The sequence below is a fragment of the Sorex araneus genome, chromosome 9, assembly GCF_027595985.1.
Source record: "Sorex araneus isolate mSorAra2 chromosome 9, mSorAra2.pri, whole genome shotgun sequence".
In the NCBI taxonomy this organism is placed as follows: Eukaryota; Metazoa; Chordata; class Mammalia; order Eulipotyphla; family Soricidae; genus Sorex; species Sorex araneus.
In genome coordinates, this window is record NC_073310.1 from 68,592,081 (window position 1) to 68,604,549 (window position 12,469).

Genomic DNA, 12,469 nt, shown 5'->3' on the forward strand with positions numbered 1-12,469 from the left:
GGAGCCATTCATGTGCAGCCACTCGGGGTCACATCTGGGTGGAGAGCAGCGCTGGTAACGCCTTCCAGCCCGTGATCTCCAGCGCATTCTGTCCCTGCAAGCTTGTACCTCTGTTTAGTGGGCCTTATAAGATGGCGGTTGCCACGCCACCGGCAAAAGGAAAGGTTGAGAGAGAGAAAAGCCTTTCCCTTCCTGGGGTGGCATCCAGTCCCATATTTTTTACAATGTTGACATAATCCAATTGCAGTTACATAGATTATATATTCTTCCACATAACAATGATTTCTCATTGTTATATATATTATATATATATTTCAATATATATTTTAAAATTCAGAATTGAATTTGCTCTGGCAAAACATGCTCTTATCCACTTCTTGAATTTCTTCTTCTGTTTTGAGTGCCACCTGGTGGTGTTCAGAAGCTGCTCATGGCTTTCTCCTGGGTTTGCTGTGGAGTGCTCAGGGGACACTGTGATGCCGGGATGAAACCCAGGTCTCCTGCTGCAGGCCGTGTGCCCAGTCCTTGAGCTGGATGCCAGCCTTCACTTACCATTTTTTATTTTTTAATTTTATTGAATCACTGTGAGATAGTTACAAGCTTTCATATTTGGGTTACAATCACACAATGATCAAACACCCATCCCTCCACCAGTGCACATTCCCCACCACCAATATCCTGGTATACACCCCCTTTCCCACTCTCCTCCTGCCTACATGGCAGACAATATTCCCCACACTCTCTCTCTACTTCTGGGCATTATGGCTTGCAACACAGACACTGAGAGGTCATCATGCTTGGTCCATTATCTACTTTCGGCACACATCTCCCATCCCAACTGGTTCCTCCAGCTATCATTTTCTTAGTGATCCCTTCTCTATTCCATCTGCCTTCTTCCCTCCACTCATGAAGCAGTCTTCCAGCTATGGGGCAATAATCCTGGCCCTTGTATCTACTGTCCTTGGGTGTCAGCCTCATGTGATGCTACCCTACACTCCACAAATGAGTGCAGTCCCTCTATGTCTGTCCCTCTCTTGCAGACTCATTTCACTTAGCATGAGACTCTCCATGTCTATCCATTTATAAGCAAATTACATGACTTCATTTCTCCTAACAGCTGCATAGTATTCCATTGTATAAATGTACCAAAGTTTCTTTAACCAGTCATCTGTTCTAGTGCACTTGGGTTGTTTCCAGATTTTGGCTATTGTGAACAGTGCTGCAATGAACATATAAGTACAGACATCATTTCTACTGTGCTTTTTTGCATCCTTGGGATATATTCCCAGAAGCGGTATTGCGGGGTCATCACTTGTATCACTTGTCATCCTGTTGATCTTTGATTTGCTCAATCAGATGCCAATAATGTCTCCATTCATCCCTGTCGCATGCTTGTGTAGCCCAATGATATATGTTTGCTCCAGGAACAGGAAGAGCCTCAAACCATTGATTTAGGGTTTTGACAAAGAAGTCTGACCATCTCGGGTGGCCACAGAGTCTTTTGACATCCTATGGAATCTGGTTGGTAACCACTCTACTCCAGTGGTCGTCTCTGAATCACATTATGTATCTGGCCCATCTGATTTTTGACGCCTTGGCAAATGAGACAGCGTCCCTGATTCTTGACCATCTGTAGAGGTCAGAACTCCTTTTCTCACTTGAGTGAAATGTGATACTCCAAGCATAGCTCTTTTGATTCCTCTTTGGGATACCCGAACAGTGTTCTCATCCTGTTTTCGTAGGGCCCAGGACTCTGAGGTGTATGTTAGTGCAGGAAGAATGGTGGAGTTGAAAAGCTGTGCCCAGACCCGGAGTTTCTTTGTCCTAGCATCACTTAACAAAAGTTTAAGGTTTCCGTCACAAAAATGATTTAGAAAGTATTTTAGCCACACACAACAGAAATCACGGTATTGAAAAAATGTATTTGTGAATGTTTTTATCATCAACCAAGTCAATGTGTGGTCTCTGCTTTTTTTCCCCTTTACATACAGATTGTCCTACAGGCGGCTGGACAGAGGATGGTGCTGAGTCTACCTTGGATGGGACCCTCTCTTGCCTCTTCACTGGGGCATCCCCACAGCCTTAATTTCAGCAGGGAGTAGATGTGCAAGCAAGCCCACAGCACCAAGTTTCATTAGCCTATTTCCTGAGAGAATGCTGAGTTCTATGCTCCCAGATGGACATGGCTCTCTTAGCAAGGACACTGACAACAAGCACCCTGTGAAATCCTCTTCAGAGAAAACAGCACTGGCAAGACCATATGGAATGCTGGGAACCCGGGTTGGTAACGTGCAAGGCAAATGCCCTGCCCATTGTACTATTGCTCCAGTCCCCTCATGTGATCTATAATTGATGGTGATTTTATATTTGTTCTATAAGTTAAGATAATATAAAACACACACTCTTTCACACTCTTTCACACACACACCCTCACACACATATTCTCACACACTCTCACACACACTCTCACATGCATCTTCACACATCCTCTTTTACACACACACTCTTTAACACTCACACAGACCCTCACACACATACTCTCTCACACACTCTCTTACAAATTCATATATGTACTCTCTTACACACACTTCCTCTCTCACACATACTTTCACACATACATACTCTCTCTCACACACTCACACAATACATATCTATCTCCCGATAGTTTATCTCACACACACTCTCTCACAATACTTTCTTACCACTCTCTTACACACTCATATACACTCACACACTCTCTCACACACACACTCTCACAAGCACTCTCTCACATGCACACTATCTTACTCACACACTGTCTCTCTCACACTTTCACACACACTCTCACGCACTTTCTTTCTCACACACTCTCACAGACACACTTTTTCTCTATCACACACACTCTCTTTCACAACTCTGCCTCACACACTGTCTCTCATACACTGCCTCACACACATTCACACAACCTCTCACACACATCCTCTATCTCACACACACTCTCTCACCCACTCCCTCTCTCACACACTTGCACACACTTGTATGCTCTCAGACAGATACACTCACACAGTCTCTTTCTCTCACACATCCTCACACACTCAAACACACTATCTCTCTTTAAAAATTTTTTTTTTATTGAATCACCGTGAAACAGTCATAAGCTTTCATATTTGGGTTACAATCTCACAATGATCAAACACCCATCCCTCCACCAGTGCACATTTCCCACCACCGATATCCCAGGTTTAACCCCCCCCCCTTCCCACCCTCCCCCTGCCTCCATGGTCAAACACACTATCTCTAACACAGACTGTCGCACACTTACACATGCTATCTGACATGCACTAACGCACTTTCTCCCTCAGATACTCTCATAGACACACTCTTTCTTACAATGTTCTCTTTCACAACTATCACACTATCTCTCACACACATACTCTCTGTCACACACAGTTTCTCACACATACACTCTCATCTACTCACATACTCTCAGATATACACACTCCCACACACATTATCTCCCATATGCACACACTCACACACTCTGTCTCACACACTTTGTCTCATATACTCTCACACACACTCTCTCACATACTCACTCGCACACACTCACACACTCTCTCACACTCTCTAACACTCTCACAGACTCTCACAAAAACAGAGTATATCTCTCTTGCACATATACTCTGTCACTCCCACACTCTCTCACATGCACCCACTTTCTCTCAAACACTCAACACACATTCTCTCTCTTTATCTCTCATTCTCTTTTCCTGATTGTGAGAGTTAACCCACTTCAGTGTCCTCAACTTATAGGCCAATTTTCAAGCCACAAGAGCTGTGTGAGAGGAGACAGGGGAACTCATATGCTAGTGGCCTGAGTGTATGGTAGACTTGTTCCCTATGCTATCTCTTGCTAAGCTATTTGGCTTATGCAGAGGTGATAGGAGAGGGCTTTGCAGAGATTTTTGAGAGGGGATGAGGGGGCTGCATGAGTCTGGGAAACCTCACAGACTCTCAGAGGGCCTGGTGCTGAGTCGTCTCTGACAGGGCCAGGATCTATGAGCCCGAGCGGCTTCAGGGAGGTGACCACAGTTCCTGCCACTTTTTCTTCCTGTCATGTAGGGTTGAGACACGGATCCACAACCAACACACAATGTATGAGAAGTCAAGACTGGGACGCAGGCCAGAGCCAAAGAGAATGTGGCCTAAGAAATGCTGCTGTGAGGAGCAGCATGAACCTCAAAGGAGTCTGCCTTCCTCAGCCCTGATCTTCCTCACTGCTGATCACTGAAGCAACAGCCCTGGTCCATGGACTTTTTCTTCTTCTCTCTGATGCACTGTGACTCTCTAGGCTCTCAAGACCATGGAAAGGCTGATCCTCTGCGCGGCCTGTCGTCAGCTTCCATTCTGCACTACCATTTCCTGATCACCTATGTGCCACAGTGAAGACCGGACACCTCACACTCCGCAGCTCTCCTGAGAATCCTGCTGCTGTTTTGCACACGCCCTGCCCACCTTCTCTCCTCAGCTTCTTTCCCACGCCTCCCTCCCCTCCCCGGGCTCTTCCATTCCATGCCAGGCAGTAAATTCACTGGAGAGTGACCCTCTGTCTGCTTCCCGATGGCACCACAGGGCAGAGACGGCCATGTATGTTGAGCGCACAGTGCCGTGGGCCCATGTCTTGCATGTGGGAACAGCTGGCCAGTGTGTGTGTGGGTTCATGAGTATGAGTCACTGTGGAAGCCCATGTAGGTCACTGCAGAAGCTCCTGTTCCCTCTGGGCTGGGTGGGATCAGCTACAGCTATTCTCCCAGAACTCCATGAGTCACTGACTTCTGTGCTTGGGACTGGGTGCTCCTTCCCCATATGCTTCTCTGAAAGTATTTGCTCCTGTTGTGCCACTCGGTTTCTCAGGAGACTTGGCTCGACTGGATCTCTGCTCAGCTTCCTGAGTGAGTGCAGTCAAGATTCTGCTCATGTCATACCATGTATGTGGAATAATGAAATCAGACACTTGACATGGAGGTGCTCTGTGTTGCTTCAGCCTGTGAATAATTAGTTTTGATATGGTGCATGCAAGACTTCTTTAGCCAAATGTATTCATGGTTTGGGGACAATATGTTTTTTTTTTAATTTTATTTTTTATTGAATCACTGAGATACAGTTACAAAGTTTTCATATTTGATCCACCACCAAACCCCCGCATACCCCCCTCCCACTCCCCCTCTGCCTGTCTGGCAGACATTTTTCACTTTACTCTTTCCTTACTTTGATTACATTCAATTTTCAACAGGGATCTTACTATCATTATTTGGAGGTTTTCCTCCAACAGTCAGACATGTTGGATGGCATCAAAAGATTGTATGCTTTCATTTTTCAGAAAAGGTCGTGCGGCTGCTAATGCGGCCGCGAGGTTCGGAGCTGTCCCAGTCCCGCATCCCGGAGCCGTGTTAGTTGCTGCTCATTGTCGCCAGGGCTCCATCTGGAGAAGGTGTACCAGCTGTACCTCCTCTGTCTGGATCTCCGGTGTTGCTGGCCCAGTCTCGGGTCCGGAGCATTCTCCGGCCGAGTTGCTTTACCGGAACGCCCGGCTTCTTCTCTGTTGAATGTGGCAAGATGGTGCCGACGGTGGGTCGAGGGCATGACTTCCGGCGGCCGGGGCGACCTGGAGGCTGGGCTGGTGCTGCCCCACTCCAGTGCCCCCCACAGTTTGAAGCTGTCCCAGTCCCACATTCCGGAGCCGTGTTAGTTGCTGCTCATTGTCGCCGACAATATGTTTTTATTAGTTGTTAGACCTGGAGTTTACACAATAGATCTTGGCCACAATTAAGTTATGTATGTGTATAAGAGAGGTGGAGAGTGAGAGGCTAAGAAAACACTAGAGAAAGTGAGAGGGAAGTTAGATCATCTAGAGGAAGATAGTAGGAGGGGGGGGGAGAGATGAGCTGAGAAGGGGTTTCATGTTCAACATTAATTTTTTATGAAGTTCCATCATGATTTATTAGACTTTTAACTAGTGAACTCAAAACATGAGATCTAGAAGTGAGAGACGAGAGAGAAAGGAAGACAGAAAGGAAGGAGAAAAGAAAGGGAGAGGAATGAAGGAGGTGATATGAAGGAGGTAAGGAGGAAAGAACAGAAGGGAGGGAGAAAGTATAGGAGAAAGGAGGCAGGAAGGAGAAAATAGGAGGAGGAAGGAAGAAGGAAAGGAAGGAGGAAAAGGAAGGATGAGTGAAGGGGGAGGAAGAAAGAAACTGCACGACTGCTCAGGCAAGCAGTAGCCTGGCTCAGCCTGTCCGAGTCACGGATTTCTGGGGGTCTCATGTGGAAATGCTCCCTTGTGCATTGACCATGGGTCTGACCGCATCTCGGGGGAGAGCCTGTAAACGGATTCGCAGGTGAGACCAGCCCTATGGCTGATGTGTGGATGAGTCCAAGTTTGTGCCTGAGGACACCAGAAAGACTCCCAGAACCTGTGACTCTGGTCTAGTTCCAGCTGCCCTTTGGGCAGTGTGCCCACTCTGCCTCTCTGTGGGGGAATAAGAGCCCTGAGTCCCGTACCCCACTTCTTGCCGCTCTGCAGGCTCTGCGCTGGGGCAGGAAAGCACCGTGGGCAGTGCTCTGTGTATGGGGATGGACCAGTTGGAGCGTGAGGCTCAGTGACGGGCACCAGATGCCAGTGCTGGGACTTGGCACTTACGCTCCTGACAATGTGAGTGTGAGGATGGCAGAGGCCTAGATCAGGAGGGGCTGCCTGAGCACAGCCAGGACCCGAGGGGTGCTTGCAAGAGACCCCAGGGCAGGGACACACGGGGGCTGTCAGGGGGTGCCAGAAACTTAACATACCTGGAGGTGCTGCCCAGGACACAGAGGTGACTAATGTCTAGGCTGTGAACGAGGGAGTAGGTGCTCGGGGAGAGCACGGGCATGGGATGATCTTGGAGTTTCTTGGCCTGCCCTTGGCATTCCTGATTCGAGGGTCGATCAGGTAATGTACATGGCACATGGATTGACACGTGGTGTGGGCTGTTTGATATTCTGAATTGGGGCTACCCAGGAAATAGACATTTTGGGGGCAGAGCCGGGTTAGCAAGTGCACTGGTTGTGCGGGGCCCAGGGTAGGAGCCTGTTGGTGCCTGCTTGGCTTTCTCTGCTGGGGCTGCTTCTGTCCAGGGTGCTGACGGTCCCTGCAGGGCTGAGAGGCTGGACCTCAGACAGGGCCGTGACCCCTGTGGCCTGGTGAGACTGGTCTGTGCAGATGTGCACGAGCAGCCCCTGGGGGTCCAGACTTGGTCTGGAGGCAGCATGGTGGCGGCGGGTGGCCCCAGTGTATGTGAGGGCAGATGTCTTGCTTCTACCCTGCTCTTGGAGCTCCTGGACTCCCCCCAGGGACCCCGGCACCCAGGGACCCCACAGCATCAGGCGGGGAAACCAGCATGTGGGACGAGTCTCCTCAGGGCTGAGGCCAGTCTCACAACAGAAGCGGCTGGCGTTTCCGGGGCAGAAGCAGGGGGACTCCTTGATTCTCTGGGGTCCGAGCAACCAGGCGGCCGTCACCATCCCTCAGAGGGACTCCGTGGGAGTGGGGGGGTGTGGCAGCCACACCCAGCCTGTTCCCTGATGCAGTTCTCCTGTGGAGGGGGGAGTTTGTGGGGACTCCATGAGCCTGTGCTGGGCTTTGACAAGGTGGAGACTCTGGCTGCCCTGGGCACCATCTTCCTACTAGTGCTCAGGATCACCTCTAATGAGGAGAAGGGGAGTGTGAAGGCAGAGAGGGGGAGCTGCAGAGGCTGGAGGGCCTCAGGGAGGAGGTGACATGGGGCCCTCAGGCATTCCCTGAGAGGAGCTGTGGGAAATGCTCCCTCTGAGCTGGGAGGCCGACGGTCCTCCTCACTTGCATTTTGAAGGTTCCAAAGAGCAAAGTCCGTGAGGCCAGCCAAGTGGCCATTGACGTTGGCTTCTGGCACATCAGTGTTGCCTATTTCTGTGAAAACGAGGAGGAGGAGGAGGGGGAGGCGATGCGCGCAAAGATGGCTGAGGGCACTGTGAGGCGGGAGGGCTTGTTCTACACCACCAAGGAACGCGGGGGCTGGGCTGTGGGTGCGGCCTTGCTACCCCGGAGGGCGCCCCCAGACAGTCTGGCCGTGAGTGTCTGTTTCCTCCTATGTGGCCGAAGCCTTTGACTGAGGCCTTTGGAGAGGGAAGGACCCGCCTCGGCGCTGCACCTGATAGTGTCATTGGTGAGGGGCGGGCTCTGAGGCGTGTGTCTGTCCTCAGGGAAGGGACCAACTGGCTTCACACTGGTATTCATTGGCCACATGTCTCAGGACGGTCTTTGGAGGTTTCCGTCATGCTAACTGAGGGGTCTGTGTGGAAATTCTACTCACTTTCAGCCCCAGAGGTGATTGAAAATGTGTGCCATTGTCTGAGGGAAGCCTGAGGTGACCCCCTGTTTGTGTACTCTCAGAGCTGCTTTTCTGACAGGCTCTCAGCCCTCTCAGCTCTCAGGCAGGGGGCTGCCAATTGGCTTCTGAGGCTTGGTTGGCCGGAAGACCACCTCTCCTCAGTTTCTGGACCCCACAGGCACCATTAGTCATTCTCACAGCAACAGGCTTCCTGTGGAGCTGCGGAGGAGTCAGTGGGTTCCTGACACCCGGCCTTTAAATGTCTCCAAATTCAAATCTTATAATCCATTTCTTTCTTAAAACAATTATTTAAAATTTATGGTGAGATTTCAAAGTTATTCATGATTGGATTTTTTTTGAAGTTGATATTTCTTGTTATATTTTTTCTGTTAAGCAAAATAAACCAGAAACGTTATAATCTATCTTTCCTATTGCAAATATTTACAGTTTTCTTAAAGGCACATGCTTCTCTACATTTCAATCAAATATATCATATTTATTTTAGTAGGTTAATTTTCTTTTACAATTTCATATTCTAGAAATTACAACTGCTATGGACTGAAATGATTACTTTTCTCCATAATCCACGTTGAAATATTGAAAGTGTTTTCTCCCTCCCTGGGCCTCCCACTGTATCCATCCTTTCTTTGAATGCAATCTAAGAATACCCTCACGAGACGCTAGATTCAACACCTTGATCTTGGGCTTGTTGATTTCAAGAGTAACAAAAATAAACATGTGTTGTCTAAAACACCTTTCCTTTGGTATTCTGTTATAAGCAGCCTGAATTGACATGGTTAAAATTATCTCATAATTATAGAGTTTGCTGACAGCACTTTGTTGTGCCCAAATCTATCTCTATGTTCAGTTACTCATCACCAAAATGCAGTTACTTATTCAATATTGCAACTGCTTAAACTCTAAAGATGTCTTGTGTGTTTTTAAAAGTTTTTTTGGTTTATTTTTTATAATTTATTTATTTTTAATTAGTGAATCACCATGAGGGTACAGTTACAGATTTATACATTTTTGTGCTCATGTTTCCCCCATACAAAGTTTGAGAACCCATCCCTTCACCAGTGCCCATTCTCTACCACCAGTAAACCCAGCACCCCTCCCACCCTCCCCAGTCCCGTCTCCTCCCACCCCACACTGCCACTATGGCAGGGTATTCCCTTTTGTTCTCTCTCTCTGATTAGGTGTTGTGGTTTGCAATAAAGGTGTTGCGTGGCCATTGCGTTCAGTCTCTAGTCTACATTCGGCACGCATCACCCTTCCCCTGCATGACCTCCGACCACATTTTACTTGGTGTTCCCTTCTCTGAGTTGCCCAGAATGAGAGACCAGCCTCCAAGCCATGGAGTGAACCTCCTGGTACTTATTTATACTATTCTTGGGTGTTAGTCTCCTAGTCTATTATTCTATATTCCACAGATGAGTGCAAACATGATTGGAATTTTGACATCCGTTATTTCAACACCAATGCCTTTACCAGTCGACTTGCCTCCACCAGTTTTCATCCATCCCTTCATTTGCCTCCCACCAACAAGTCTCCATCTATGAGGGCCAGTTTTTATTCTTATTTTTAAAGTTTTTTAATTTTTTATTAGTGAATCACTGTGAGATACAGTTACAAACTTATGAACTTTTGTGTTTGCATTTCAGTCATACAGTGATCATTTACCCATCCCTCCACCATTGCCCATTCTCCTCCACCAATGTTCCCAGTATCCCTCCCACCACTCCCACCCCATCCCCCACCACCCCACCCTGCCTCTGCAGCAGAGCATTGACTCTTGTTCTCTCTCCTTTTGGGTGTGTGAGTTTGCAATATAGGTATTGAGTGGCCTTCATGTTCGGTTTATGGTCTACTTTTGGCACTCATCTTTCAACCCAAATGGGTCCTCCCAACATCCTCTATTTGGTGTTCCCTTCTCTATCTCAGTGCCTTTCCCCCTAACATATGAGGCCAGTTTCCAAGCTGTGGGGCAGACCTCCTGGTCCTTATCTCTACTACTCTTGGGTGTGAGGGCCACTTTTTAAATACATAAGTTTTGCACTGTAGTTTTCATACCTTTTGCCAAATGGGTTTCATCCATAATACTTTACCACTTTCTGCATCACCCCTTCCTCCCTGTTGATTTTCCCTACACCATAGTTTTTACTTCGTCCCTGTTCTAATCCCAGTTCTCTCAGGTGGTGTGTTTCCTACTGAATTCCAGTTCTCGTGTTCTTGTTTTCATTGTTTTTGTGCACTCATTATTCCTTGATTATGTTTCCTTATATCCTACTTATGAGAGAGATAATTCTGTGTCAGTATGTATGCGACCAACTTCACTTAGCATGGTACTTTCCAGGTCCCTCCATGTGACAGCGAACTGCATAACTTTATCTTTTTTATGGCTGAGTAATATTCCATTGTGTATATGTACCATAGTTTCTTTATCCAGTCATCTATTCCTTGACTCCTGAGTTATTTCCAGAAATTGGCTATGGTAGATATTGCTACAAGGAACATAGGGGTGCAATGCTATGAACAGAAGTCAATAAAACGGATTAAAGGCCTTGACACCAGACCTGAATCCATAATGATCCATTTCTAAGCTCTGGAAACCTCAGACCCACTTTTTGGTGAGCAGAGTGTTTTGGAGGGGAGCATCAGGTCCCAGGTCCCATATCTGGTTTATTACACAGGAGTCTGAGATTCCTCTCCTCTCACCGCATACAAATAGTGTGCATTTTTATCATTTCATTTCAATTTAAAATTCTCATTTTTTCTGTACTCCCAATTTTGTGCTCATAGACTTCCACTAATGGAAGTCTATGAGATTCAGTGGGTTGAACCACATGCTCCAGTCTTTGACCTCTTTCCTCATTGCCCAGTGTTCAAACACTTAACACTGAACTTTCAATTTGGTTCCCAAGTAGCTGCAACTAGATGTAATTTTATGTAAATAAAAGCTCTATGTAATTCATTTGGACCCTGCAGGCTTGGCCGACTTTCCTTAAGCCACATTTGGTCTTCCAGTGCCTGGAAAGGTCCCTGAAGAAACTGGGGCTGGACTATGCGGCCCTCTTCATCATTCACGTGCCGGTAGCTATGAAGGCAGCTGGGCTTTGCTCTTGGACTGTGGACAGTTTGATCAGCCCATAACTGCTCCCCAAGCCCCTGTCTGGGGAACCCCTGTGATGGGGGTTCCCCAGACAGGGGCTTGGGGAGGCCCAGGTGGCTGGAAGATGGACCTCCATGACCATGGGCACCTTCGCACCCACGGGATTGATTCCAGGTCTGAGGCTGCACTAATGGAAGTCTGGCCCCCCCCCACACACACACACAAAGGACAGTACACATACAGAGACACAGACACACAGGCACACACAGGCACACACAAACACATACGCATTCACACACACATGCATACACATCACACATGCACATACACACATACACACACCACATATGTACAGAACACAGATACACACATACACAGTCCACCTGAGGGACAGTCTGACAAACAGGTGGACTGTGGGAGTCACAGCCCACGGTGAGACAGAACCTTCCAACTCCTGAAGAGTCTGGCCATACTCCCTCCACTCACGGCTCCTGCCCAGGACCCTTTCTCGGCTTTATTTTTTGGTCAGGGCGGGTTCCAGTGTGCTGGGCTGTCAGGGGAGGCTGGCACCGAGGCCCTCTCTGCTCCCAGCTCCCACACAGCATGTCATCTCTTCGTTTCTTCTCTGCTGGATAGTTTGGTTGTGCGAGCACATACCAAAAATCGATTTTCAATTTGAGAGTTGATGGTCATGTTGACTCTTACCAGTTCTGTGAATTATGAATGTTTCTGAGGATCATGAGTATTTTCCCTAAGTCACACCATATTGTCCCCTCAGCTCTCTGGGGATATCTGGAACAGCTCACTGTGCCTCAGGCACACCCCCTGCATATCCTCATATTTGGGATCTTGTTTTTGTAGGGTCAAAAGAGCCAGTACGTATCTCCTGGAGGAGCTGGACCTGACGGCCACTGCCAAGCCACAGCCCGGGGCAGGTGGCCCTGTGCTACCAGCTGCAGCGGGAGGTGGTGGT